The following is a 10,000-nucleotide window of genomic DNA, read 5'->3' as shown; positions in this document are numbered from 1 at the left end:
GAGTGTGTGTGAGTGATGTATGATGTGTGTGTGTGTGTGTGTGTGTGTGTGTATTTGAATGATGTATGAGTGTGTGTGAGTGATGTATGTGTGTGTGCGTGCATGTGTGTGTTTGAATGATGTGTGTGTGTGTGTGTGTGTGTGTGTGGGTGGGTGTAGGTGTGTGTGTGTGTGTGTGTGTGTTTTGATTTTCACACCACAGTGCATTTTTTTCAAGACTGTCAGCGAAAGGTAGAGTTATAGATTGGCAGAGAAGTAAAAGGAAAAAGATAAATATAGGTAGATAGTTAAACAGTCCGGTCATAACTTCAAGATAGATGGGTAAATTAAATCACTGATAGATAAAGAGATAGATAATGGGTCTATTTTTAAGGTAGATAAGTAAATATATACATTAGGTTGAAATACGTAAGTTAAGAAGTAGAAAATGGTTCTTGTGTACAGAGATGATTATAGACAGACAGGTAGACAGAATGATAGATAGACAGATTGATAGATAGAGAGATAGTTAATAGATAGATGGATGGATTGATAGATGTTGAGAGAGAGAGAGAGAGAGAGAGAGAGAGTACCTAAATACCTACCAGCAAAGGGAGATCAATATACCGTAGGTAGCGATGTAGACTGATAGATGAATAGATAGATAGTTGGCTAGATAATCTATCTATCTATCTATCTATAGCCCGACGCCCTAATCCCGCAAAGGGTGGCCGCAGACAAAACGCCTCCAAGTCACTCTGTCACCCACCATTTGACTCCCCTCCCCCCAACTCACCCCCCCTCCCTCATATACCTCTCAACTCCATCCCTCCACCTCATCCTCGGTCTACCCCTCCCTCTCCCTCCCTCCACCTCACCTACATACACCCTCTTAGTCAGTCTTTCATTCTCCATCCTCTCCACATGTCCAAACCACCTCAGTGTATTTCTCCTAATCTTTTCAACCACATCCACATCTACCCCACAACGTTCCTTCACTTCTTCATTCGTCAACCTGTCCCTCCATGTCACTCCACATGCTCCTCTCAAGTAACTCATTTCCACTGCTCTCACTCTTGACTTGCTCCCCTCTTGCAAGGTCCACGCCTCGCTTCCATACGTCAGGGTAGGGATCACAATACCATCATGCAGTGACTTCTTAACTTCCATACTCACCTCCCTATTTCTCATCACTGCTTTCAGTGTGCCAACAACCTTCCTTCCTGCTGTACCCTTTCACGTACTTCATCCCCCAAAGTTCCATCCTTACTCATCACACTACCCAAGTACTTGGAATGCACTCACATTCTCCATATCCTCACCATCCAACCTCACTGCACACTCTGTGACTTCATTCCTCTCAAACACCATAACTTTACTTTTGTTTACATTAACTTTCAGCTTCCTCCTCCTACACACTGTCCCAAATTCATTCACCAAACCTTGCAACTCCCATTCATCTTCACTCAACAATACTGTATCATCAGCAAACAGCAACACCGGAAGCTTCCAAATCTCACCCTCATTCATTAGGGCCACCCCGACATCCACTGCCCTACCTTGTACCTCCTTTACGACCCCATCCATATATATATTAAACAGCCATGGAGACATTACACACCCCTGTTTCAGTCCCACATTGAGATCAAAGAACTCACTCAGCTCACCATCCACTCGCACCATAGCCCTAGCTCCCTCGTACATACTCTTCACAGCACTCAACAATTTCCCCTCCACTCCATATATTCTTAATACCTTCCACATACCTTTCCTATCTATTCTGTCATAAGCTTTCTCCAAGTCCATGAAGGCAGCGTACACTTTCCTTCCCTTCTCTAGATACTTCTCCACTAAACATCTTAGAACAAATATCTGATCTACACACCCTTTTCCCTTCCTAAATCCCCCTTGTTCTTCTCCAACTAGCTCCTCTGTCATATGCCTAACCCTATCAATGAGTATTCTACCATATATTTTACCAGTCACACTAAGAAGGCAAATACCCCTATGGTTACCACATACTTCTCTCTCCCCTTTTCCTTTGTACAGAGGAACAATTATACCTGATTTCCAGTCCTTGGCTAGATAAACAGATAGATAAAGAGAGTGAGAGTGAATAGTTCTGTTTTACATAACCAAATACGGTATATGTATGACAGGTGATGAAAACATATAGAGTGTTATTCAGATTGATAATAATAATAATAATAATAAAAATAATAATAATAATGATGATGATGATACGATGATGATTGTTAAATTATTGTTGTTGTTATTATTATTATTATCATTATTATCATTATTATTATTATTATTATTATTATTATTATTATTATTATTGATTTATTATTATTATTATTATTATTATTGATTTATTATTATTATTATTTTATTATTATTTTTTATTCCTTTATTCTGTGAAAAATTACGCAGTTCATCTTTCATTAACTTAGACCACAAGTCAGAGACAGACAGACAGACAGACAGACAGACAGAGACTTAAAGTGGTAGAGAAAGGACAAAACTCAGAAAACAATGTAACAGAATTTAAAGAATGTAAGGAAAAATATGAACAAAGACAGAGAGAGAGAGAGAGAGAGAAGCAGCCTCACATAAACATTCAAGGAATCAGTTTCGTACACACACACACACACACACACACACACACACACACACACGAGCGCTGCGCACAGCCTCTACTATGAAAAAAACGCAAGCGCACATAAACTCAAGCACACACAAACACTCTCTCTCTCTCTCTCTCTCTCTCTCTCTCTCTCTCTCTCTCTCTCTCTCTCTCTCTCTCTCTCTCAACCTTTTTTCCGCACACAGCATATTTCCAGTTTGCATAATGGTGAATACATTATGGCAGCTTCATATGTACGAGTTGTGTAGTGATGAATTCCGAGTCGCATAGTGGATAGGGTGGCTTTTTATAATTTTAGAAAGGGACCCTATATCCGGGTTGCGTAATGGAGATGCGTCGATTATAATGGGTTTTATATACGTGTTATGTTGTAATGATGTTCTGGTTATTAATAATATTGTATGTAGCCCTCCCCCCCTTACCCCCTCCCACTCCTCTTCCCCTCCTCCCCTACCCTCCCCATCTCCCCTACCTTCCCCCCTCCTACCATATTTCACCTATTGTACTTCCTCCTCTCCCTCCCTTTCCCCTCTCCCTCTTTCCCCTCACCTCACTTCCTCCCTCCCCCCCTTTCTTGGTTCCCCTCACTTCCCCCTCTCCTAACGCCTTTACTCTCATCCCCATCTCCCTTCCCCTCTCCTTCACCCTCTCCTTCCTTCCCTCTTCCCTCATTTTCCTCTCCTTTTGTCTTTTCTTCTCCTCTTCCTCTCTCCCCCTCTCTGCCTTCCTCCTTTTTTCCTCTCCTTTCTCCCCCTCACCTCCTACACTCAGTCCTTCCCTCCACCTCCCTTTATTTCATTTTCCCTACCCACTCCCTTTCTTCCTTCCTTCCTTCTCTCCGTTTTCTCCCTCCTCTCTTTCCTCCCTACCTCCCATTTTCCCCTTCATTTACTTTATTACGAGCGAGCGCAGCGAGCGAAGCGATGTTTAATCTACGTTCAGCTGAGAAATGAGCTGCCAGACACGACCCGGCCCGCCCCGACAAGACGCGACCCAACCGCGATGGTTTTCAGTAGCTAATAATTTTTCTATGTGAGATAGAGAATAAATTGTTTCATGAGACAGTAGATACATTCAATAAAGTTTGTTTTTAGCTATGTGTTTACTCATGAGACCAAAGCAACCCCTTGGAATCCCAGCTTTCCATGGGAGGGCTTCAATTGACATGCTTCACTATGAAATCGATATTTAAAAGATTTCCCGTTGCAACACTATGTTTTCTTGCATGAATTCTAACACTTAAATATCGGATATTACGCTCATAATTTTACATGATCATTTTTTCTATGTTTAGGGTGTGAAACCAGATAGGATAATCGCCCCATTTCTGGGTTTCATCATTCGATCAATAGCCAAGCGTTTACCGACGCAGTTCGTTGACACCGCAGGTCGGGAGCAAAGAACTGAATATTGCGCGTGTGATAAATGTTACGGCACTTCGCAATATGCACATTCAGAGAGAAGACGTGAGAAAGTAAATATTATTGCTGAATATTATTTTTCTTCTGTTATTGTTCAACTACCTCACAAGAAATGTTGAAAGTTTAAACGAAGATGAAGTTATGATGGTAGGCGTATGTACAAACGCTCGCTCGCTCTTCACGTAGTCTCAAAGCGTACTACTGGTCTCACCTACCCAACCCCTTCCTCTCTGTCCCTCCCTCCTACCTTCTCATTTTTCTTTTCCATTCCACACTTCTCTCTACATGCTCTCCCCCCCTCTCTCCTTATCTTCCTCCTCCTAATTCTCTCTCCCTTTCCCTTCCTTCCTCTCCCTATCCCCTCCTCTTCGTCCTCCTACCCTCCTTTTCCCCTCCCCTTTCTCCCAGACATTTCCTCTCTCTCTCTCTCTCTCTCTCTCACACACACACACACACACACACACACACCTCAAATTCAAACTCCAATTTCTTGCTTACGTTACGACTTTCGCTCTTGCACGACCCTGAAGTAGAGCAGTAGAGTGTTTTCCATAATTCCAGGTTACGTCCCGGTGTTTCTTACTCTATCTCACCATCTCGGAGTGAGGTCATAGATCAGGGTTGTGCTGTGGTGGTGCATTTCGCCCTCTCTCGTATTTTTCGTAACTCGGAAGTAGTAGTGCGTGTTGTTATTAGTTTCCACAAAATATAGTCTCTCTCTCTCTCTCTCTCTCTCTCTCTCTTTCTCTCTCTCTCTCTCTCACACACACACACACACACACACACACACACACACATTCCTCTCCATCACCTTACTCATGCCATCTCAAGACGATTTATTCAGATTGGGGGGGGGGATATCCGAAATGGGGGGGTTAGCTAGTGCCTTCATAAACCCCTTCACTAGTATAGAGATATTTCCTGTCGTAAGTAATATGAGCTGAATTAAACTTACGAAGACAACCTAGAAGTAGAGTAAATTTCCTCTTTGTTTATTCTGCTTGCCTCTGTATGGATTGTGTTCTTGTCTTCCTTGGCCCAGAGCTGAGGGGCGTGTTTTGAGACAGTCGCTTGAAATTTGGATATCATAGCAAACGACTAGCGTGATAAAAGCTGTGTTAGATTGATGCATTTTTCGCTTGGGAGGTAAATACAGCATAACATAACCTACCTTCGATGCAATATTAATTTTATACCGGTTAAACTTGGACACATATATTAAACGTAAATATATCACTGTGGCCGGATGTTTAAAAAATATAAAAATAAAATAATCCATTAACGTTTTGACGGACATATAATCCTTTATTGTATTCCAGCTAAAGATACACTATTATATATTTTTAGCTGAGAGACACCCACCGCAGCTAAAAGGTTAAGCTCATTACTAAGGTTAAATTGATTTCTGTCATGTTATTTATAGCGATTTACGTAAAAAAAGAATGTTGCTGACATCACTGAACGCGCGCTTGTGTGTGTGTGTGTGTGTGTGTGTGTGTGTGTGTGTGTTATGCAGCTTGGCAAGAATATCAGGCTATTAATACCGCCTCTTTGTAAATAACTTTAGACTACAATACAAGCAGACGCCTTTGGAAATCAGGGATGTTTTTTCATATTATTACAACTTTTACATACAATTGATATTGAAGATGAGGGGAAATTTGCAAATCAGCCTTGTAGGTAGCAATGTAAGTTTGATATTCAGTTTCAGAAAGTTGACTTAAGACGATGACTCTCTGTATTTTCAAATGAAACGCTGAGAACTCGGACCCCGAGCTGTGGACGCAAACCGTCGCTTGGTATGCCTATGCCAAGCCTTGCACACGGACTCCCCATACAACCACCATGACAGGGTTTATTTGGGGTTGAAATGAGACTAAAGATAAACTAAATCGACCCCATACGACCTTGATCTTTGACCCCTTGACCTTGCTGGCTTAATTAGTTCATCGTCCCTTCATATTGTATTACTGACAAAAGTTTGGTCGAAATCCGTCGAGAGGTTCAGGAGATATCGCTCCCACACCCATGTGACCCTGACCTTTGACCTCTTGATCAGTTCGTCGTCCCTTCACACTGTATCACTGACAAAAGTTTGGTCGACATCCGTTGAGGGATTCAGGAGATATCGTACTCACAAGGAAAAACTAAGTCGACACCCCTAAAACCTTAACCTTTGATCAATTGACCTAACTGACCTAATCAGTTCATTATCACCATCACCTCATATTGCGTCGCTGACAATATTTTGGTGCAAATCCGTCGATGGGCTCAGGAGATATCGCGCTCACAATAGTGTTAAGGACATACGGGCCCACGCACGCACCCACGCAAGCACGCACGAATAGACCAATCACTTAATGCCTCATCCACCACAGGTGGGTGGAGGCATAAAAACAGTCAAATGGTTAAAGCTAGTCTACCGGTATGTAAGCTGTTGAGTGGATTATTGTTAATGGTGCAGTGTACTGGTAGGTCCAATTGTTTAGGTGCACAGTCAGCTTATTTTAAATAGCATTATACTCGACGCCCTCTTTACAGTCAGTGCAGCGGTGTTCAGGCCTACGCACGACGAGCATTTATCCTTGCTGCTGCCATCCAATTGTCTTCAGCTTAGGAGAGATCCCTCAGATGGAAGGGGTTGACAGCTCTTACTTAGTTGTACAAAATCACTGTAGGTAAATAGCATCATCACTTACTCATATCTATACTTTTGTATGTTTTATTACACCCACGTGCGCGTTGCTGGATGAGTGTATTGTTCTGTCCGACGTGTGTGTGTCTGTCTGGTTGTCTTTCTGTCTGCGAAGAGTATAATTCATTATTCATCCGATTTAGACCAAAACCTTGTGTAAGGGCTGTGACTCAGCTATGGGGCTGCTCCGTTTTATTATTTTTTCTTTTTAGGTCGAAGGTCACGGTCAAAGGTCAAGTCTTCTTAAGCAGTTTCGACACGATGTAGACAAAATTTAATGGAAGAGCTGACACTAAGGCAAGGATAAAGTGGTTCGATTCAGAAAGTAATCAGCCAAAGGTCAAGGTCACAGGGGAAGGTCAGGGATTTGATTTGGACAAAACATGATGGAAGGCTTGAGTGTTAGGCAGAGACGATGAGGTTCAGTTTGGGGAGCTACCGTATAGAAGGCCAGGCCAACTCAAGCAGTCTACTCCTGCCTGAACCAGTAAATGCCTTTGTTGGCGAGGTACGAGCGAGGCCATTTAAATCCGAAAGCATTGAAATGTCGCCTTACACCCCGAGGATGCCTAGGGTATATTGATGGCTATCCACCTACCAAGTTTCATGCCTTTATGACAAACTGTCTGGCCTGTGGCCCTCTTTTGAAGATTTTCGACATGCTGCACTTGGCGCGTGTCACGTGCAACGTGCACCGCCTGGGTGTGATGAAACCTGTCAAAAACATACCTAAGAGATTTAGGCTATCCTATGGTGCAAACCACGCAGTGATCGGCCCTGTGGTTGCTGAGATATACAGTAAACTTATCAGAAGCGTTACTGTCGGGCTGGGTCGGGCAGCTCATATGTGGGAAAAAGCCATTACTTCACGAGAGACTCGGTAGGGCCTCGCCCTCGTTCGTTACCAAACTTGGAGGAACGGATGAGAGTCAAGGATGAGTTAATTAAATCATGCGAAAAAATCGGTGGAAGGTCAAGGTCACAGAGCAAAGTCGGATGTTCAGCCCTCATACCATTTGTTCAGTTGGGCGCGGGTGTTGCACTCCTTCACTGTGCTTTCTCCTCTTGATATTAATTACCTCAATTATTTTGTGGTGGAGGACAGTACAACCATAATTTAAGAATTATATCTAACATGCATTATTTTATAGCATATTTCCATTTACGTGGATATTAAACTGAATTGTTAAATGAGGGAACTTTTCTTGTTCCATATTTTGATTACAGTGTGTATGCCTCATATCAGAACTGTTTTTATGGTAATGTTTAAGTGTTTATATTGCAATAAGTGAAAGAAATATCAACATTATAGTCTGAGCTAAATAAATATATGTTACAAAGAAAGTGTTGAGTTACTCGTACAGTCACATTGGCTAATACGCTTAAATGAATTCAGTTTAAATCAAACCTTTCTTTACTCACTTTCCAAAAACTTGTCATTATCTCAACATGAAAGATCAGAAGTGAAGGTCGACATTAAATATCGTCGTTAACGTGTGTGTGTGTGTGTGTGTGTGTGTGTGTGTGTGTGTGTGTGTGTGTTTCTTTAAATCTTGCGTGGATGTAAGTGTGGGTGGGTGAGTGCTTGCGTGTGCGTTTGTTTTGAAGGTGTGGGGGCACAGTAAATTTCCCTCTAGTTGCGTCAAGTTTTTTCTTTGTTTTTCTTATTCTTTTGTTTTGGGGGCGCCATGTCGACAGTGGTGCTATATCAAGGTTGCGTTCTGCTCTTTTCATCATTAGTGACACTGTAACCTTGACTTAAAATTTTCTTGTTTCATTTTTCCGGGTTGCGTTGTGTATTCATCCAACCACGGTCAGTGCAGTCACGATCTTTATTAACTTTTATTATTATATTTGTTTTTACTACTTTATTTTTTACTACTACCAGACGATTTTAATATAGCCTTGATTAGCCTCTTACCTGTGATTTTTTTTTAGTATATTCTTGCCAGCAGGTGACGGCTTTATTCACCTGGAGTTTTTTTTTAGAACGGGAGGGGGGGGGGTTAATGTAGCCATCATTGTCTTTACCATTATTGCGTCTGTCTTTATCACTGTCTGGCTGATATCAGACTAGGTTTATTCAGATTAAGATACCATTTTTACTTTCTTTCTTTCTTTCTTTTTTCCTTTTTTTTTTTTTTTCTTGTTCCAGGTTAAGTATAGTGTCCATTAACCCTGTCTCCATTAGGCTGCTCTCTTCAGCTTTAAAAATCGTGAGGTCATACCAAGAAAAAACAACTAAGGCTATAACATTCTCATCACTAATTATATCATCAGTCCCACCGTTATTTGCCACGCCATTCCCACCTCCATAATCCGTCACCATTTCCAACATCATTCCAGCTTCATTCCCATCATCACTGTCAATGTTATAATAGTGTCAGTCATATCACCATTCCCAGCGATATCACCATCATCCATCGTCATTCAAGTTGTCGTTCCCAAAATTATTCCAGACGTCATTCAAAACGTCATTCTTATCTTCATTCTCAAATCATTCCCCTTGGCGGTCTCTGTATATTCCCAGCGTCATTCTCAACAGCATTCCAACACTACATCTAAAATCATTCCCATAAACATTCTTGATATAATTCCAGTCGCCATTTCCATGACCCACCATCATTCTAAACATTCCCAGCACCATTCCCAACACCATTCCATCATTCCCATCACCACTTCCAACGCCATTCCCAACACCATTCAACACCATTCCCAACACCATTCCCAGCACTATTCCCAACACCATTCCCAACACCATTCCCAACACCATTCCCAACACCATTCCCAGCACCATTCCCAACACCATTCCCAACATTATTCCCAACACCATTCCCATTACAGTTCCCAACACCATTCCCAACACCGTTCCCAACATCATTCCCAACACCATTCCCAACACCATCCCCAGCAAAATTCCCAACGCCATTCCCAACACCATCCCCAGCAAAATTCCCAACACCATTCCCAACACCATTCCCAACACAATTCCCAACATCATTCTCACCATCATTCCCAACACCATTCCCATCACCATTCCCAACATCATTCTCAGTACCATTCCCAGCGCTATTCCCAACACCATTCAGCACCATTTCCAACACAATTCCCATCACCATTCCCAACACCATTCAACACCATTCCCAACACCATTCCCAACGCCATTCCCAACACCATTCAACACCATTCCCAACGACGTTCCCAACATCATTCAACACCATTCCCAAAACCATTTAGCACCATTCCCAACACCATTCA

This window comes from Coenobita brevimanus, chromosome 103 (assembly GCF_032717465.1).
Source record: "Coenobita brevimanus isolate Jiangsu-jjx chromosome 103, ASM3271746v2, whole genome shotgun sequence".
In the NCBI taxonomy this organism is placed as follows: Eukaryota; Metazoa; Arthropoda; class Malacostraca; order Decapoda; family Coenobitidae; genus Coenobita; species Coenobita brevimanus.
The sequence above is the reverse complement of the archived record's forward strand: the minus strand, read 5'-3'. Positions refer to the sequence as shown.